Source organism: Pleurodeles waltl, chromosome 2_2 (assembly GCF_031143425.1).
Source record: "Pleurodeles waltl isolate 20211129_DDA chromosome 2_2, aPleWal1.hap1.20221129, whole genome shotgun sequence".
Lineage (NCBI taxonomy): Eukaryota > Metazoa > Chordata > Amphibia > Caudata > Salamandridae > Pleurodeles > Pleurodeles waltl.
The window spans coordinates 1,163,405,683-1,163,426,959 of NC_090439.1; the positions used below are offsets into that span (position 1 = coordinate 1,163,405,683).

The following is a 21,277-nucleotide window of genomic DNA, read 5'->3' on the forward strand; positions in this document are numbered from 1 at the left end:
TTTCCCCCTTCCTCTTCCCTGCTAATACCTAGTCTGCTCTGCTCCCTATGCTCCTTGTGATTCTCGGTGTTTAGTTGATGGCAATTTAGAAAAGGCTTTTTTCATTGGCTTTTTCCTCCTTGATGGTTTCCTTAGTGGGTATGTTCCAGCTTTGTGTTCCGCAACATTGGCTGGCTGGCAAGGTGGTTTGTGCGTGTGATCACCCCATCTTTCAGGCCGAGGAGGATAGCTTAAAGCCCAGCTCTTGAAACTGTCATGAAAGCAAAATCTCCTTTAATGGTCACTTGTCCTGGAGAACAGTGTCCTATTCCTACCTCGGACTTCAACAGTTCGCCCAGCATATGAGTTACTGTTCCTTTGGTAAGTGTACAGACATCTCCTTTTCGATGCCTGGTGTCTGAACCCCGATCAGAGGGCCACAGGACAAGCAGGGCCTAATCAAGGGGGTTACTGCTACTATGGATTCTGAGCAATTAGGCCAAGCAACCCTTCAGCACTTGACTCTCAGTGGTAGCACAGGTTGAGTAGTACTAGGCTTCCCTGAGGAGGGGTGGGGAGTTAGACATGGTGAAGGGAGCATGGTGAACACAGGCTCACAACCCAAAATAAGTTCAGTATCAGCAATAAATTATTGCCAAGTCAAACACTGGCTTTTAAGAAAAAAGCAGTATTTATATATCAAAACAACTTATAATACTGCATTCACAATCGGTATACTCAGTCCCCTGAGGTCAGGGCTCTTGTATTTCAAAAGGCGGGTCCCTGAGAACCACTCCCCTCTTGCTAGAAATATTAGTTATTCCTCATTTACTTCAGGTCACATTCAGGTTATGCCCTACTGGTAGTCCGAATCGCAGGAGTACCACTCCGACTTGTATTGAAGTCAAAGTTGTTTCAGCGCCGAGGTGCTATATAGCAAGTAAGTTCTCCCGAGGACTTTTGGATTATAAATCACTTACAGCCACCAGAAGGACCTGCATGACCACAGCCTTCAAGCACCCACTTCTCAGGTGCTGGAACTGCAGCAGCAGTCTCCAGTGAGTTCCTGACTCGGGGCCCTGCTGGGGCAGTGGTTGGCTGTCTTTGGATTCCTCACACATGATCCTGTGGGGGCAGTGGTTACATGTTCTAGACACTCCTCCAATGCTGGTAATTTTCCTTGGGTCCTCCCTACATTTCAGGAGAGGAATGGTGGGTGGAGAGTGGGTATGGAATCCAGCTCTCCTGGTGCTGATCTTCAGCTGGGACTTGGGCCCGCATGGGTTACTGAGGAGGCCTCTTCCTCCAGACGACAGTCTCAATCAGACCACACTTCTTGTCCTGTACCTGATGGCCCCACCTGGCATACGGAGTCACCCACCTCTCTCTGCAGAATAGCTAGAGCCTGGTCAGAAGGTTAGTAATTTACACAGCTGCTACACCTGGCATACAACCAACTTCCCTTTGCACACAGGATATGACCCAATTGGTGCATAGGTCATTCTCCTCACACAGGGCGAAGCTTAGCAGCCGAAGATGGCGGACGTCTGCTAACAAGGCTCCAGGACAGTGCAATCCACAATAATCCTGCCCTCTTACGAGGTGCGTGGTTGCATCGACCAGCGCGGAGGGAGTGCTAAACTGTGGCTAACAGGGCACTTAATGAAACACATCGGACCCCAGAGAACGGTGCATAAGAGTCCACCGAACCCACCCCTCTGAAACTGCGCAGCAGGCCCACGAGACCTACCACCTAGGGCGCAGAGCCAGCACAGACCATGTGATGCGAAAGCCCCGGATACGTAGTGAAGTGCTGCAGGGATGAAGTGGAGTGCTGATCAACTCACCCCCTCCCCTGAGACAATGGGTCCCCCGCCTGACATTACCCATCTGTAGACTGAGAAGCCAACTGCCTAGCCCAGCCTGATCCTAAGTGGTGCACTGCTGAAAGACTCAGTCGTCTGCAATCCTCTATCTCCGAGCAACACCACCCAGGCCGGGCTGCGGATCGACACACCAACACTACCGCAAGGTAGGAGATTGACCCCGCCGAAGAAGTGGCCCTGATTCCCTCTCTGGTCACTGAATCTCCTGGTTGTGGTCTGGTCCCCAACCCAGAGCCCTTTTCTCTGACGGAAAGGCACCGCAGATGCCTCAACCCCTGCCACAAGCGCCATGCCACAGGCCCCTGCAACCCTGTGCCACCCAAAAGGACTTATCTGCCAGCCGCCTCCACTAGCTTGTGCCAGTGAACTGGACTGAGGAAACGAGAATACCTCTGCATGCGAAGGATGGGCTTCGATTTGCGTGCGACCGGTGCACGGGCCAGCTCATCAAGAGGCAGACAAGAACTCTGTTGGAACCGAATAGGACTGAGTGGGGTGTGGGGAGGGGAGGAACAGGTTGTAGTTGGTACAAATCTTCCACCCTTAAGACTGCTACCGCCTGGACCGCTGGAGGCCCTGTGCGTGCCCTAGTCCCTTGTCCCCTGCAGCGACCACCTACTGACCCTGACCACTGTGATACATCGAACACACCCTAATTCAACCACTCAGACATTTCCTCCCTTCCACCCACACATGAAAGAATGAGCTGGAGGATGGATACCAGGTGAGGGCCTCTTCCAGACATAAAACGAGGGCCTGACTCAGCACACATTTGAGGACCCAATCCTTCCGATCTGACCTGGGTGTCTAGAGACACTAAAACACCGTCCCAGCACTGAGGGTCTCATAGCAACAACAAGGAAATGCACCCAGGGGCCCAGGACGGAGCGGAACGACTTCCTGGCGGAAGGGGCACAGACCTGTGTGCAATCTGAATACCTCCCACCTACCGCTCTCCCACCCCACATCACTGCCTTAAGGCCTGGAACACTGCAGGAAGACTTAAGCAGTGGCATCTGGTGATAATTCCCCCCCCCCCACACACACACACAAGTTCATCCTAGATGACCAGCCAAGTCCACAGACTGACAGGAACAAGGAGACCCAGCATCCCCACAACCCAAGCATTCCGCTGCTAAACTAGATGCCATTTCAATGCCATTGAATCATCGCATACATCTGTTGAATTGCGCATCAAGGAGATCCTGGTGGAATCCGGGCTTCTACGCGAAGACCGAAAGATACTAGCTTCTAGGGTTACAGAGGCAGACGTGCCATTTCAGAAATACAAGCTCAACTGGCAGAACAAGGCAGAACCATGCAAGACCTCCAGGAGCAAGTACAACTCCTAGAGAACAGTGCAGAGGATGCGAAGGAGAGAACTAGGCAGAACAACATATACTTTGTAGGCTTACTGGAGGGAGCAGAGAATTGCCACTCAAAGATTGAGTTCCTGGAGGAATGGTTCACACAGGGTACCCACCTGCAGACACCCATTTGGGGTACCCCGCCCAGTGGTGGCTAAACTCCTCCACTTCAACGACAGAAAGGTATTTTTCAAGGAGGCGAGGTGGACAGCCCCACTTGAATAAGAGAACTGCTGATTATCTGTATTACCAGACCACACAATGTCTATGCAGTATCAGCGCTCCTCATGTCTTACAGTGAAACGCCAGCTCTGTGACTTAAATGTTCGATACTCTTTACTGTTCCCGGCAAACCTAAATGTCAATCATAACCAACAAACTCACTTCTTTACTGTACCGGCCTGCACATGAGACTGGGTGGAAACCCATTTTGAAGGCAACACGCACCCTTCATTAACCAGTAAACCCACACCCCGTCCTGGAGAAAGTAAAAACCAGAAGAACAGACCATGGAACAGAGCAAGTGTACCTCTGAAAACACCACACCCAGATGAACTGCACCAAAGCCAACAATCTGCTATAGACGCTGCATATTTGCGCCCGTCAATCATCTTCCACTCAAAACACAGATTCTAGTACTACAATGAGAGAAGAAGACATGGCCCCAGGAGAAATGCAACACAGAGGACTTCTGATGCCATAGTCAGCGGACGACCTGCTCTAATGGCCCTCACTCCCTCAAGGGGGCACTTCGCACAGCTTGTGACTGACATGCCATCCATGACGTGTTGCTGGTGGACCAAAGTCCTTTCAATCTCCCAACTCTTGACACAGTGCAGCTGCAAGTCAACACCCACGTTATATGTACTGCCTTCTAGAGCACCTGTTGGGCATGTGGCCATCTGCTGCAGGCCCCAGTTCTGGTTTATGCATTGGTATATGTTATTTGCTGGCTTCCCTTTCCCAGCGCAAGCACCTCATGATACTCCCTCTAGCAGGCCAGCATGGGCATAGTGGGAGAGGGGGACCCCTGCATCATCTCCCTTTCCCCTTCCCCACACACCTGATGCTGCTAGACACAGCCACACTCTTTCTCATGCTAAATGTAGGAGGGATGCACTCTGCATGCCACTACTATTCAGTATATGCTTACATCAAACACCAACAAGCGCACATCAATTTCCTGCAAAAGATCCACCTTACATCCAGAGAACTCCAACGCCTTAGCAGATGCTGGAGAGGCAGAGTTCATGGTACCACATACTCAGCCTATGCCCAAGGCATCCCCCTGTGGATACGCGCAGGCACCCCCTCCCAAACCACAACCACGGTGGTTGATAAGGAGGGGAGGGACGTTTTCGTTAAGGGCCGTCTAGATGGCGACCCTGTCACCCAAGGCTACATATACGCCCTCAACTTGGAACAGATGGTGTTCTGAGCCCATATATCAGGAGTCCTAGCCCAATGGGTGGGAATCCCATTGATATTAGGTGGTGATTATAACAACGTACTAGACATCTACATTGACGGATCACCCCCCCCCCACTACTTCACTCCTCCAAAACTCTGCATAGGTTCGCAGAGAACTAGGAAAGGCCCTCTGTGATGCAGATGCTGCTGTAACTGCTTTGGACAATCACCCCCTATCCGGTAGTGCACCCTAAAGGATGCCGAGAAAAACTAGGCTGCCATGGTAGAGCTTTATGGAAAACACGGTCAGACTGCATGCCACGGCCGACAAACCCAGCCACCTACTGCCATGGCTGACTTGCCAGGAAACCCACCCTCCCCTCTATCACCGAAATCAGTATGGACATGAGCCTAATTCTAAGATCCCAATCCACTATCTTACAAGCATTCAGCTCCTACTACACAGCATTATAAAGGGCACCTCCAGCCCTACACCTCGAGATAATCAGGCACTTTTAAACCCCTCTCCCTTTACCATCCATAAGTGCTTTTGAGCGAGAGGAAATGGACAAATCAATTGCCATAGCTGAGGTGAAGAAGGCCATACACGATTCAGCCATAATAAGACCCTGGGGCTGGATGGACCCCAAATAGAATATTATTACCTGTTTTTGTCCTGGGAAAGGATCCTAGCTGTGTGCAACCAACAGGTACTTCCATCCCTTATTTACCCAGACCAGAGTGGTTTTGTACCTGGTTGCAGCACATCTCATATTAGACCCTGAAAAAGCCTTTGACTCCCTGTCCTGGGATTACCTGTTCAAAGTCCTACGGGTGATGGGTCTCGGACAGTGCTTGCTAGCATACATCAAATTGCTATGCACGAACTCCTCCTCCAGAGTTTGCATCGGGAGACTGATCTCATCCCAATTTCCCATAAGCCGGGTAACACATCATGGATGCCCTCTCTCCCCCATTCTATTTTCCATGGCCATGGAATCCTTGGCCCACTGCCTTCAGCAAGATGGGCAACAACTGACAAATTAGACAACCTTACACATGCTGTGTCAATTTACGGGGATTACTCTGCGCTCTATATGCGGAACGCATCCATGAATATGGCCTTAGTCTCATCGACTTTCCGAGACTTTGGAGCAATGGCATGTCTTAAAGTGAACTGAGAAAAGCAATGTGCCCTCTTGTTCTGACAAGATGCCCCACCCACAAATGATCCACCTGGGCGATATGCCACTGAGCTGGAAATCGGCAGCGGTCTGGTACCCTAGAATTAGATTGTATCATTCCCATATATACCTCTTCAAGGGAAATATGAAACACGCGTTTACTGCCATAAAATCCCAAATGCGGTTTTGGCAGTGGCTGTCCCTAGCCCTAACAGGAAGAATAGCATGCTCTAAAATGATTGTCCTCCCCCACCTTTTATACCACTTTGCAAACATCCCTGTGCTCCCCCCTAGATGTTTCTTCTTAGACTTAAACCAGCTTCAGGGTGCTCTCTAGTGGGACGGACGGAGGAGAAGGGTAAATTCATAAACTCCAGCTGCCAGTAGGACAGGGAGGACTTGGGGCACCATCCTTTGAAAATTACTACCTTACAGTGCAGCTCCAATGGGTTTCCCGATACCTTACAGGCACAATCTCTCTGATACAAGCACAGGAGAGGTTCCACTCCACACACATGCAATAAGCCAACTCCTCCACCCAGGCTTCAAATTACTCTGCTCATGGACCTTACACGGTCACCCACAAATGTCTTGTGAGGGTCTTCCAACTGGCGAGAAAGGGGACGCCCTACTCCCCAAAATACCACGCTCCATGGCCTACCAAGACCTCTAGGACCTGTTACTGCAGATCAATTAACAGAATGGCCCACACACTAACTAGATACAGCGGGCAAACTCTTTAAAGACACCTAACTCCTCACATTTGACCAACTCTGTCAAGATTACAACCTGCTTCTGGGGCCATTCCTCACACATGGGCAGCTACTAATGGCACTCCATTCACTCTGGGGAGTACTAGACCCACAACCACCACACTAACCCACCTAAGGAACCGTTGGGAAGAAGACCTAGCAAGACCCAAACATGATACAGAGTGCACCAGAGACAAGGAGCTCCCACACACTGTCTCTAGGAATGCCCACTTTAAAAATATCAAGTACATGATACTTTATAGGTCCTACCTCTCACCCTTACGATTAAACCACATGTTCCCCACAGCAGCCCTAACTTGCCCTAGATGTGTCTCTCCGACAGCCGACATCCAACACATGCTCTGGTCCTCCCGGAATATAGTAACGTATTAGAACGCCATCCACACCACACTAGTTACTATCACTGAACTCGCTACACTCCTGGGAGGCCACAGACCTAGGCAGTTATCCCTCATGCAAACACAGAGGGGTGCAGCAGCGCTTCACTGACCTTGTACTTCTCTTGGCCAAGCATCTGCTTACTATGCACCGGAAGCACCGCAGCCTCTGACAGTTCCCCTGTGGAGTAAAGCACTGCTCTTCTCAGGAAAGACAGAGAGCTTGGCGTTACACTGGGAAGAAGCCACCACATATGACAACGCTGCATAGCGGCTGCCTGGGACACCATACTCATGGAATTTAAGGAATCGATCAGAGATATCCCCCTTCACACCTCCCTAAGTTCTGCTGATATGAGGCCCTCTGCCCCTGACACATAAGACAAGGTCACCGCCCTGAACCCCAGATCTTCCCTAAAGGGGTAATCTAATACACTCATTTTGGGATCCCACACTCTCCCCTCCTACTGCAGATGTTACGATTCCACAACAGGGTTTGCAACCTCCAATAAGTCACCCAACTCACCTGCCCTCCTCCCCAGTGCCCTGACACCTGGCCTGCAACTCCCTGATATCGTTCAATCTCCCCCGCTGATTACGCTCATACCCCACTACAAGTTGCCCCTATAATCAACACTTCCCCCTAGTCCCAGCATTTCATGCCAGCTTACGGAGGCCCTACACACCCTTAGGTCCCCGATCATGCAACACAATGTACAGGGGAATACACACCCACAGCAACATAACTCATAGAAGCAGTCAGTAAAAGACACCCTACTATACACGGTACAAAGAGCCAGCGCATTTCTTAACTTATCTTCTCTCCAGCACAGAAACCATGCAGTGCCCCCCAACAATATACGCTATGTCATCTGCACCCCTGTACCAGAGTCGAGGCCACTCTCCCCTATAATTGCTTAGAATACCTGTGAAATACTGCTGGCTTTCATTTGTCATCTGCTTTTCAATCAGTGATTTATACTGTTGTATAACAATAACAAAACCCAATAAAAAACATTTTTTTTTTTATTTTTTTTTTTTAAAGTTGCTTTCCTCACACCTCACTTCAGAGATCTCATCACCAAGATCTCCCACTTGACCTTGCTCCAGCGCTCTCTTCTTCCTCACAGGGCACACTGGTTTTGGCAAGCAAGCAGGTACTGGTGCTCCACCCTCCAGGGGCATGTGGTCTTGAACTCCCTGAGTGATATTACCTCACCCAGATGGGAGACTTGCAGGCACTGGACCCCAGCCCTGGTCAAAGGCATAAGACTTCCAGAGTTTCTCTCCCTTGCACAGCCCAACTGGCTGTTTGGCATTTGACAGTTTTTAGGGGGGCCTCGAGCTCCCCCTTTTTATAGTACATTTCCAGACACCAAATGTGATTTAGAGTTTAAGTTTTTGAAGTTAATGTTAGGGGTCTGCTTCCTTTTTGAAGGCCCTGTCTTTCCTTTAGAAAGTAGTCTGTCACAGCAAGAGTGACTCCAAATCTGACAGCGCTACAACACAAGCCATGGGAGTGACTAGAGTTCACAACTGGATGTCAGCTACAGTGATGTGTGTATCACAGGGTTAGCCTACAGTCTCAACCCTACTCTTTATAATTACCTTACCGGCCCCACCCACTTCCTGAGATTCCCCAAGTACCTTCCCAGTGACCTCCTTCTGAATCAAAGAGAATTCTTTTAAGTATACTGAGGAGCCTGACTCTCCCTTCCACCACTGTGCCCCGCTCAGCTCACAGGAATGCAGTAATCCGCAAATCTGTCTCATGCTTCTCCAGGTAACCATGGGCCTCTCCAAATGGGCCCCAGAATCTTCATTGTACTGCATTAGCCACAGGCACATGTACACCCAAGCACACTTATATAACATACGCACAATGTGCAGCACTACACACCCATCTTATGTAGGCAGAGGGTGAGATAAGCCTACTACAGAGGAACTTTAAATGAGTAGCTCATAGGCCTCACTCAGGTGACAGAGGTAAAATGGCCACTACACAGTATTCTGCCACCACTGCACTTGTCCCCCTTAACTCCTGGTGAAAGTGGTAGCATTTCACCACTATCGGGGTGGTGCTGTGGGCGCCCTCCAGGTCAGAAAAATAACGCAATCCATGAGAAGGACTATGTCATGGTGCATATGCATGATCTGTGTTCACCCACTACAACAATTTTTTTTTTTTAATCTAAATCAGGGATTCAGGCACTCAAGACAGTGGTACAGTTCCATCATCATGCAAGGGATGTTTCCATCCCAACACCCGGATTCCTGTCTACTCTGCCTTTCTATAGTGTGTCAAACCATTCAGCTCTGCAACTCCCTGTTGTTGGTAGTGAGCTGCTCTCCTTCTTTCAACTGGTTGGGCCCTCAAGCCTTAGTGCATTAGGACTGCGGTGGCTCCCCTCAGCCTCCCATAGCGGGCTTCAGAGTTTCACAGCCTCGCTTTTGTGAATACTACAGGCAGCCAAACTCTGGTCTCATGGCGGCCCCTTTCGTTACATTTCTCTACACCTCAGCCCCACGTGTCACCAGTTTTCTACATGCCTGCATCAACAGGATATTGAGAGTCTTATAGCCCACACCTCAGGCCTTCTTGTTGGGAACCTGACCCTTCTCCTGGTGAACGGAATCAGTACCACAGCCACTCTGCTAAATACGGGATAAAGTTGCCAGAATTTTAAAAGGACAATGACATTATAGCATGGTCAAGCCACAGGGTTCAGCTAAAAGTGGCCTTCTTGGTTTGTAGAATCACATTAGCACTTTCAACTTGGAACCTAATTCCAAAAACAGACAGAGCTGAGAGAGCCAGTGAGAAATCTGACTGAAGAGTATCCACGAAAATGACTGCTACCAAAGGTAAGGCAAGTTCTTCTCATGAATGCCTCCACCTTCAGATTCCTTAACTTGTGAATCAATACCAAAGCTGTACCTCCAAGATTTCAGAATTGAGGCAGTAGTGCCTGATAAATGTTTGGATCGAGGCCCACGTCACTGCCAAACCAGGCCAGGAAACAACCTTGGACAGAGTCGAAGCAGCAGCCTTTTCCTTAGTGGAATGGGCCCTGTCAGTCTCATGGAGATCTATCTTTGCAAGGACATAGCAAATGTTGCTCAATGGATGATACAGTGGGATACTGTGAGGTTCTGAATAGCCTTGTATTTCTTGAAGCTGAGAAAGCCATGGTCATCTAGATGATAATCTGTGTCTTGTAAAGGTAAAAAAAAAAATGGAATCCTTGCCAGAATCCAAATGGTGCAGTCTCTTCCTCCTGAGAAGGACACCAATCAATCAATCAAGCAAGGTCGTGTATAGTGCACTACTCACCCATAGGGTCTCACGATGCTTAGGGGTGACCTCGGAGATCAGTCGAAGAGCCATGTCTTGAGGTCCTTCCTGAACAGAGGCAGTGATGGCGACTGTCTGAGGTGTGGTGGTAAGATGTTCCAGCTTTTTGCTGCCAGGTATGAAAACGATCTTCCTCCAGCCGAGGACTTCTTTATTCGGGGTACGTTGATGAGCGACTGTTGGGGCGAGAGGAGGGGTCTAGGAGGGGAGTACCAGTTGGTGTGGCTGTTGAGGTAGTTGGGTCCGTCGTAGTGGAGGGCTCTATAGGCATGTATGAGGAGTTTGAAGTTGATCCTCTTCTCGCCAGTGAGCCAGTGGAGGTTCTTCAGGTGTTCTGTGATGTGTTCTCAGCGGGGGATGTCTAGGACGAGTCTGGCAGTGGTGTTCTGGATCTGTTGTAGCTTGTTCTGATTTTTCTTGGAGGTTCCAGCATAGAGGGCGTTGCTGTAGTCAAGTCTGCTTGTCATAAGGGTGTGTGTCATGGTTTTCCGGCAGTCAGTTGGAAACCATCTGACGATCTTTCGTAGGAGTTGGAGGGTGTGGAAGCAGGTGGAGGCGACGGAGTTGACCTGCCTGGACATGGGGAGCTTTGAGTTGGGGAGGATGCTGAAGTTGCGTGCGTGGTCCATAGGGGTGGGGGGACTTTCCGAGTGTTGAGGGCCACCAGGAGTGGTTCCAGGCCAACGGTGAGGGTCTCAGGACAAGGATCTTGGTATTGTCCAAGTTCTGCTTGAGGCAGCTTTTCCTCATCCAGGTGGCTACTGCTTCCACCCAGTCTCTGAAATTCTTCCTGGCTGTTGATGGGTTCTCTGTCAGGGAGAGGATCAGTTGGGTGTCATCAGCATAGGAGACAATATTCATCCTCAAGTTTCTGACGATGGGGGCAAGTGGGATCATGTAGATATTGAACAGCATGGGGCTCAGATTTGATCCTTGGGGTACTCCGCAGCTGATGTCTATGGGTTCTGACTGGTGTGGAGGGAGCCTGACTTTCTGTGTTCTGTCTGTCAGGAGGGAGTGAATCCATTAAAGGGCCTTGAATCGTATGCCTGCTGAGTGGAGTCTGGCAAATTGCGTACGGTGGGATACTGTATCGAAGGAAGCTGAGAGGTCGAGTAGGATGAGAGCTGCTGTCTGTCCTTGGTCGAGGAGGGAGCGAATGTCATCTGTGGCTGCAAGCAGAGTGGTTTCGGTGCTGTGGATAGTTCTGAATCCTAAGTGGGAGACGTCAAGGATGTTGTTGTCCTAGATGTGTTGTTGTAGCTGAGTGTTGTAGGAGGCTGGACTGGCTTGTAGTGAGTACCAAGGGGTCCTTACACCTTGCACCAGGCCCAGGTATCCCTTATTAGTGTAAAGGGGTGTCTAGCAGCTTAGGCTGATAGAAAATGGTAGCTATATGGAAAACTCAAAGATATGTCCATCGAGACGCTCCACTGCACAATGTGTAAATAGGAAACCTGAGCTCGAATCCCACATCCTCACCTAATTGATGTCAGGACCACCAATCTTAATTCCCAGAACCTCATAGACCCTCCAGGATTTTGCGATTTCCAAAGAAATCACAAAATCTGGACTTTTCTAGAAAGGCCACGATTTTTACAAAAGCCACGCAAAATCTTGAATAAACTCTTTCTTTAAACCTTTTTTCATTGGCCTGGGCTGCCGCGCCGGGTCAGTAAGAGAGGTGTTTTCTACTCTCTCTGCCTCCATAACAAAGAAAAACCAAAGACTGCAGGAGATCCAGACTTAAGAGATATGTTAATGTCCCGGCCTCCTTTGGCAGTCTTTGGCCCCTACACCCTCTCCATGGCACTTTCCTGTGCGTTCTCAACCCCACCCGAGATAAGTACTCAACCCCTGGGGCACCTGTAGGAGGCTGGCCTGGCTTATAGTGGATACCCTGTGGTACTTAAACCTTGTGCCAGGTCCAGTTATCCCTTATTAGTGTAGAAGAGGTGTTTCTAGCAGCTTAGACTGATAGAAGGTAGCTATAGCAGAGCAGCTTAGGCTGAACTAGGAGACGAGTGAAGCTCCTACAGTACCACTAGTGTCACTTGCACAATATCATAAGAAAAAACAATACACAGATATACTAAAAATAAAGGTACTTTATTTTTATGACAATATGCCAAAGTATCTCAGTGAGTACCCTCAGTATGAGGATAGCAAATATACACAAGATATATGTACACAATACCAAAATATGCAGTAATAGCAATAGAAAACAGTGCAAACAATGTATATTCACAATAGAATGCAATGGGGGCACATAGGGATAGGGGCAACACAAACCATATACTCTAGAAGTGGAATGCGAACCACGAATGGACCCCAAACCTATGTGACCTTGTAAAGGGTCGCTGGGACTGTAAGAAAACAGTGAGGGTTAGAAAAATAGCCCACCCCAAGACCCTGAAAAGTGAGTGCAAAGTGCACTGAAGATCCCCAAAGAGCACAGAAGTCGTGATAGGGGAATTCTGCAGGAAAGACCAACACCAGCAATGCAACAACGATGGATTTCCAGACGAGAGTACCTGTGGAACAAGGGGACCAAGTCCAAAAGTCACGATCAAGTCGGGAGTGGGCAGATGCCCAGGAAATGCCAGCTGTGGGTGCAAAGAAGCTGCCACCGGATGGTAGAAGCTGAGGATTCTGCAAGAACGACAAGGGCTAGAAACTTCCCCTTTGGAGGGTGGATGTCCGACGTAGTGAAGAGTCGCGCAGAAGTGTTTTCCCGCAGAAAGACCGCAAACAAGCCTTGCTAGCTGCAAAGCTCGCGGTTAGGGTTTTTGGATGCTGCTGTGGCCCAGGAGGGACCAGGATGTTGCCAATTGCGTGAGGGGACAGAGGGGGCGTCCAGCAAGACAAGGAGCCCTCTCAGAAGCAGGCAGCACCCGCAGAAGTGCCAGAACAGGCACTACGAAGTGGAGCGAAACGGTGCTCACCCGAAGTTGCACAAGAGAGTCCCACGCCGCCGGAGGATAACTCAGGAGGTCGTGCAATGCAGGTTAGAGTGCCGTGGACCCAGGCTTGGCTGTGCACAAAGGAAATCCTGGAAAAGTGCACAGGAGCCGGAGTAGCTGCAAAACACGCGGTTCCCAGCAATGCAGTCTGGCGTGGGGAGGCAAGGACTTACCTCCACCAAACTTGGACTGAAGAGTCACTGGACTGTGGGAGTCACTTGGACAGAGTTGCTGAGTTCAAGGGACCTCGCTCGTCGTGCTGAGAGGAGAATCAGAGGACCGGTGATACAGTTCTTTGGTGCCTGCGGTTGCAGGGGGAAGATTCTGTCAACCCACGGGAGATTTCTTCGGAGCTTCTAGTGCAGAGAGGAGGCAGACTACCCCCACAGCATGCACCACCAGGAAAACAGTCGAGAAGGCGGCTGGATCAGCGTTACAGTGTCGCAGTAGTCGTCTTTACTACTTTGTTGCAGTTTTGCAGGCTTCCAGCGCGGTCAGCAGTCGATTCCTTGGCAGAAGGTGAAGAGAGAGATGCAGAGGAACTCTGATGAGCTCTTGCATTCGTTATCTAAGGAATTCCCCAGAGCAGAGACCCTAAATAGCCAGAAAAGAGGGTCTGGCTACTTAGGAGAGAGGATAGGCTAGCAACACCTGAAGGAGCCTATCAGAAGGAGTCTCTGACGTCACCTGCTGGCCCTGGCCACTCAGAGCAGTCCAGTGTGCCAGCAGCACCTCTGTTTCCAAGATGGCAGAGGTCTGGAGCACACTGGAGGAGCTCTGGGCACCTCCCAGGGGAGGTGCAGGTCAGGGGAGTGGTCACTCCCCTTTCCTTTGTCCAGTTTCGCGCCAGAGCAGGGCTGAGGGGTCCCTGAACCGGTGTAGACTGGCTTATGCAGAAATGGGCACCATCTGTGCCCATGAAAGCATTTCCAGAGGCTGGGGGAGGCTACTCCTCCCCTGCCTTAACACCTTTTTCCAAAGGGAGAGGGTGTAACACCCTCTCTCTGAGGAAGTCCTTTGTTCTGCCTTCCTGGGCAAAGCCTGGCTGGACCCCAGGAGGGCAGAAACCTGTCTGAGGGGTTGGCAGCAGCTGCAGTGAAACCCCTGAAAAGGCAGTTTGGCAGTACCTGGGTCTGTGCTAGAGACCTGGGGAATCATGGGATTGTCTCCCCAATACCAGGATGGCATTGGGGGGGGCAATTCCATGATCTTAGACATGTTACATGGCCATGTTCGGAGTTACCATTGTGAAGCTACACATAGGTAGTGACCTATGTGTAGTGCATGCGTGTAATGGTGTCCCCGCACTCACAAAGTCCTGGGAATTTGCCCTGAACAATGCGGGGGCACCTTGGCTAGTGCCAGGGTGCCCACACACTAAGTAACTTAGCACCCAACCTTTACCAGGTAAAGGTTAGACATATAGGTGACTTATAAGTTACTTAAGTGCAGTGGTAAATGGCTGTGAAATAACGTGGACGTTATTTCACTCAGGCTGCAGTGGCAGGCCTGTGTAAGAATTGTCAGAGCTCCCTATGGGTGGCAAAAGAAATGCTGCAGCCCATAGGGATCTCCTGGAACCCCAATACCCTGGGTACCTCAGTACCATATACTAGGTAATTATAAGGGTGTTCCAGTATGCCAATGTGAATTGGTGAAATTGGTCACTAGCCTGTTAGTGACAATTTGGAAAGAAATGAGAGAGCATAACCACTGAGGTTCTGGTTAGCAGAGCCTCAGTGAGACAGTTAGTCATAACACAGGTAACACATACAGGCACACTTATGAGCACTGGGACCCTGGCTGGCAGGGTCCCAGTGACACATACAACTAAAACAACATATATACAGTGAAATATGGGGGTAACATGCCAGGCAAGATGGTACTTTCCTACAAGTGTTGATTGTTTTCTCAGTGACTTTAGCTGGGAAGGGTAGCAGTGAGATGTGGCGGTAGTTCTTCAAGTGAGTCAGGTCGGCTGTGGGTTTCTTTAGAAGAGGGCAAATCTAGGCATGCTTCCAGTCTTCAGGGTAGGTTGCTGCTTCCAGGGAGCAGTTGATGGTTTTGCAGAGTTCGGGAGTGATCACAGTGCTGGCCTTGTTATAAATGTAGTGTGGGCAGGGGTCGGTCAGGGACCTGGACTTGATGCTGTCCATGGTGGAGAGGGTGTTGTCTGTCATGAGGGGGGAACCAGGTGTGCAGGAGTTGAGGGGGTTCGGCTGATCCTAGTGGGGTTGTAGTTGGTGGGTTCAACAAGTTTTGGGGTCCAAAACAGTTGTAAATGTCCTTGATCTTCCTATGGATGAAGGTGGCCAGTCTGTCACAGAGCTCCTGAGATGGAGGGATGTTGGTGACCTCGGCTTGTGGTTGGCGTAGAGGAAGAGCTAACATAGCCAAGGTACTGGACTGGTCAGTGTATAATAGACCCAGCATCTGTGGTATGAAGGGTGCCCTCATCCAAAAGACAAGCGTGCCTGGGAAGAATATGGAAAAGATTGAGGTACAGATAAGGCCTGCAGCTCACTAACAGCAGAGCTGATCATAAGAAGACACTCTTTAACGTGAGGAGCCTCAAGGCGCAACTGTGCATAAGCTCAAATGGTCAATGAGTGTCAACCTTGACTAGAATTGTATCAGAACAGGTGACTTAATCAAAGATGGCTGACCTGGCAAAAAAGAAAATCTGAAAGAGACAACAAATGAAACTTACCAGGGCCAAAAGCAAAGCACAACTCACAAAACAAACATGCTGGGGGGAGGTGTGTGTGTGGGGGTGGGGGGAATTATAATTACTTCTCAGAGCACCAATAAACAAAACATGACCAACTACCAGAGTAAACAGTCTTGGTAGGTGGGTAGAGCACAGACAGGATAAGGTCTACCACTTCTAAAGTAAACAAAGAGAGTTTGGATTGCCCTGCTCAGTGTACACGCATGAAGGTGGAAAACTGTCTGGTAGGGTCCCTATATTTCTGAATCCAGGCCCATCCCTAATCTGACATCAGGACAATTTGAAATAAATGTAAATATAGGTTTCACATATAAGTGATTCACAGGGCACTTTCCAATTTGTGGCGATTAAAATTTTTTTTTTTTTAAAACACACACAACACAATGCACATTTTAAAAACAAAATTATAATATAGGATTGGTATAGTGTTCACACTATGCAGTGACAATTAATAATTTCGTATAAGTGAGATGCTCAGCAGGCCTCGAACAATCATAAATATTTAACTAGACCCGCAGGTCGAGTAGCTTGAATAATCTACTCGACCTAACTGTAATGTACTTGACCCGGAAACAGGTCTCAAATTGTGTGATCCTAGGCAAATATTGTATTTTACAGTCACCTTTTTCTTCATTCTCACATGTGAGTACACCTTCAAATATGTGATTTCAGCATTCCTGCTGTAAAAAAAATCCTGTTTTTGTTTGATTAATGAAATACACTAAACGTTTGCTCCATGTATAATATTATAAATCTAGCCCACATAGAGGGTACACATGATCCATGTATGACTTATCACTTAGTTTACTAATAGCTTTGCCAACAGGGTAGGAGTGTTTCTCAGTTTACGTTTAAACACTCACTTTTAATAAATATATTACTAAAGCATGATATGGTAGCACACTGTCATTTACAGACAGTATATTTCCAAGAAATGTCCAAAAACCTTCCCACTAACCTGCAGCTTTACTGATAAAACTATATAATATATTAACAATAATCTGTGAAAATTGGGTTTCAGAAAAACATTTATCATTTGCACATCACCAAGTAAAGTGTTCTGACTTTTTTTCATCCTATTAAAATATTGTTTTCATCACACAGAAGTACAAAAAACGGTCTTCCACAGCTACTGGAATATATTTTGAAATGTTTGTAAAGTTAACTTGGTTATATACATGTTGTGTGTTAGGAAAAAGCTGATACCAAAAGCCTTTCACTTCACATAGGTCAGACAGTTCACCTTATAAAATCCTGCAACTCTGAAGTCACAAGGGAAAGTATTTGCATTGCAAGAAGACAAACTGACTTTTGACCTTTGTCTCTGAACACAGAGCAAATGTGACAAGAATAAGATTTAAAGGCAGATTTAAAGGCATCTTAATTGCCAATTCAGCTTCTGACTGAACAGAACACCTGTTCTTTGTCCACTCAGAAGGGTCCAGGAGAATCTAAAAATAGCTCGACCTTATAATATGAAATACGCCAATGTGAATGATCGAGATTTTTCAAGCCCTGCTCAGCAATGACCAACCACATTCCCTATCAGGGTCCTGCCCAGTCTCAGACGTGCCTCATCTTTCTCCTCAGTAATATCCAGACACATCCCATGCATAGTCAGCCCTCCATCTCTCAGAGATGCCTCATCTCTCTCCTCAGTAATATCCAGCCACATCCCCATGCATGGTCAGCTCTCCATCTCTCAGTGATGCTGCATCTCTCTTCTCAGTAATATCCAGACACACTCCATGCATGGTAAGCTCCCCAGCTCTCAGTGATGCCTCATCTCTCTTCTCAGTAATATCCAGGCACATCTCCATGCATGGTCAGCTCTCCATCTCTCAGTGATGCTGCATCTCTCTTCAGTAATATCCGGACATCCCATGCACGGTCAGCTCTCCATCTCTCAGTGATGCTGCATCTCTCTTCTCAGTAATATCCAGACACATCCCATGCCTGGGCAGCTCTCCATCTCTCAGTGATGCCTCATCTCTCTTCAGTAATATCCAGGCACATCCCCATGCATGGTCAGCTCTCCATCTCTCAGTGATACTGCATCTCTCTTCTCAGTAATATCCGGACATCCCATGCATGGTCAGCTCTCCATCTCTCAGTGATGCTGCATCTCTCTTCAGTAATATCCGGACATCCCATGCACGGTCAGCACTCCATCTCTCAGTGATGCTGCATCTCTCTTCTCAGTAATATCCAGACACACTCCCATGCATGGTCACTCTCCACCTCTCAGTGATGCTGCATTTCTCTTCAGTAATATCCAGACACATCCCATGCATGGTCAGGTCTCCATCTCTCAGTGATGCTGCATCTCTCTCTTCAGTAATATCCAGACACATCCCATGCATGGTCAGCTCTCCACCTCTCAGTGATGCTGCATCTCTCTCTTCAGCATGGTCACCTCTCCATCTCTCAGTGATGCCGCATCTCTCTCTCTCCAGTAATATCCAAACACTTGGCAACTCTTCATCTCTCAGTGATGCTGCGTCTCTCTTCAGTAATATCCAGACATGTCCCCATGCATGGCCAGCTCTCCATCTCTCAGTGATGCTGCATCTCTCTTCAGTAATACCCAAACACACCCCCATGCATGGTCAGCTCTCCATCTCTCAGTGATGCTGCATCTCTCTCTTCAGTAGTATCCAGACACATCCCAATGCACAGTCAGCTCTCCATCTCACAGGGATGCTGCATCTCTCTCAGTAATATCCAGACATGTACCCATGCAGGGTCAGCTCTCCATCTCAGTGATGCCGCATCTCTCTCTTCAGTAGTATCCAGACACATCCCCAAGCATGGTCAGCTCTCCATCTCTCAGTGATGCTGCATCTCTCTCTTCAGTAATATCCAAACACTCGTCAACTCTTCATCTCTCAGTGATGCTGCGTCTCTCTTCAGTAATATCCAGACACGTCCCGATGCATGGCCAGCTCTCCATCTCTCAGTGATGCTGCATCTCTCTTCAGTAATATGCTGCATCTCTCTTCAGTAATATCCAGACATCCCATGCGTGGTCACCTCTCCATCTCTCAGTGATGCTGCATCTCTCTTCAGTAATATCCAGACACATCCCAATGCAGTCAGCTCTCCATCTCACAGGGATGCTGCATCTCTCTCAGTAATATCCAGACATGTCCCCATGCAGGGTCAGCTCTCCATCTCAGTGATGCCGCATCTCTCTCTTCAGTAATATCCAAACACTCGTCAACTTTCCATCTCTCAGTGATGCCTCATCTTTCTTCTCAGTAATATCCAAACACATACACGTGCATGGTCAGCTCTCCACTACTAATCTACTCTACCTAACTTTAATGTACTTGACCTGGAAACGGTTCTCAAATTGTGTGATCCTAGGCAAATATTGTAATTTACAGTCACCTTTTTCTTCATTCTCACATGAGTGCACCTTCAAATATGTGATTTCAGCATTCCTGCTGTAAAAAAATCCTCTTTTGTTTGATTAATTAAATACACTAAACGGTTGCTCCATGTATAATAAATCTAGCCCACATACAGGGTACACATGATCCATGCATGACTTGTCTCTTAGTTTACTAATAGCTTTGCCATCAGGGCAGGAGTGTTTCTCAGTTTGTGTTTAAACACTCACTTTTAATAAATATAATACTAAATCATGATATGGTAGCACACTGTCATTTACACTGTCAGCTCTCCATCTCTCAGTGATGCTGCATGTCTTGTTTCATTGCTATCAAGACTCATCCCATGCATGGTCAGCTGTCTCTCAGTGATGCTGCATCTCTCTCTTCAGTAATATCCAGACACATGCCATGTATGTTCAGCTCTCGATCTCTCAGTGATGCTGCATCTCTCTTCAGTAATATGCAGACACTCCCATGCATGGTCAGCTCTCCACCTCTCAGTGTTGCTGCATCTCTCTCTTCAGTAATATCCGGACATCCCATGCACGGTCAGCTCTCCATCTCTCAGTGATGCTGCATCTCTCTTCTCAGTAATATCCAGACATATCCCATGCATGGGCAGCTCTCCATCTCTCAGTGATGCCTCATCTCTCTTCAGTAATATCCAGACACACACCCATGCATGGTCAGCTCTCCATCTCTCAGTGATGCTGCATGTCTCGTTTCGTTTATATCAAGACTCATCCCATGCATGGTCAGCTCTCCATCTCTCAGTGATGCCGCATCTCTCTCTTCAGTTATATCCAGACACATCCCATGCATGGTCAGCTCGCCATCTCTCAGTGATGCCTCATCTCTCTTCAGTTATATCCAGACACATCCCATGCATGATCAGCTCTCCATCTCTCAGTGATGCCTCATCTCTCTTCAGTTATACCCAGACACACTCCATGCATGGGCAGCTCTCCATCTCTCAGTGATGCCTCATCTCTCTTCTCAGTAATATCCAGACACACCCCATGCATGGTCACTCTCCATCTCTCAGTGATGCTGCATCTCTCTTCAGTAATATTCAGACACATTCCATCTCTCAGTGATGCTGCATCTCTCTTCTCAGTAATATCCAGACACACTCCATGCATGGTCACTCTCCATCTCTCAGTGATGCTGCATCTCTCTTCTCAGTAATATCCAGACACACTCCATGCATGGTCAGCTCTCCATCTCTCAGTGATGCTGCATCTCTCTTCAGTTATATCCAGACACATCCCATGCATGGTCAGCTCTCCATCTCTCAGTGATGCCTCATCTCTCTTCAGTTATACCCAGACACATCCCATGCATGGTCAGCTCTCCATCTCTCAGTGATGCCTCATCTCTCCCATGAACCATGTGTCACCACACACCACTCCTGAGATGTCCTGCCCTGACCTTCAGCAATGTCCTGCACCACTGCCCTCGTTATTCCCCCCTCCTCTATCACCCGCTCACAGAAGCCCTCACACATGGGGCACAGTCCAGGCCTCTCACCTCTCCAGGCTTCAGTCCTCGTTCTCCCCCGAGGCCGTAGAGGGCCGCAGATCACTGAGTCTGGGGGGTCCAGGGCAGCACTGGAGGGCAGGTGGCTCAGAGGTAGCAGCACAGACTGGTCAGGGGTGCGGGGACCACACAAGCGCCTAGAAGCCGTGGGCATGGAGCAGGTGAACGCTGCCTGCGGGATGACTGGGACAGACTACTTCAAGGTAAGTAAAACAATGAACGGACGAGCTACAGAATCAGTAAACGCTGACCGGAAGCTCTGGGCCCAGACCGGTCCCATCTTCGTCTGAACTTCCTGTCCTGCATCGCGAGCCG

General features: G+C 48.6%; 1 protein-coding gene across 1 annotated transcript in view; it reads right to left on the bottom strand.

The window, feature by feature from the left end:
- LOC138283009 (zinc finger protein 484-like) overlaps positions 1-21,277 on the bottom strand; it is a 146,700-nt gene that overhangs the window by 20,424 nt on the left and 104,999 nt on the right. The window contains exon 1 of the mRNA XM_069221125.1: positions 20,954-21,277. The gene's annotated coding sequence lies outside the window, so the exon portion shown is untranslated. The remainder of the gene's footprint in view (positions 1-20,953) is intronic.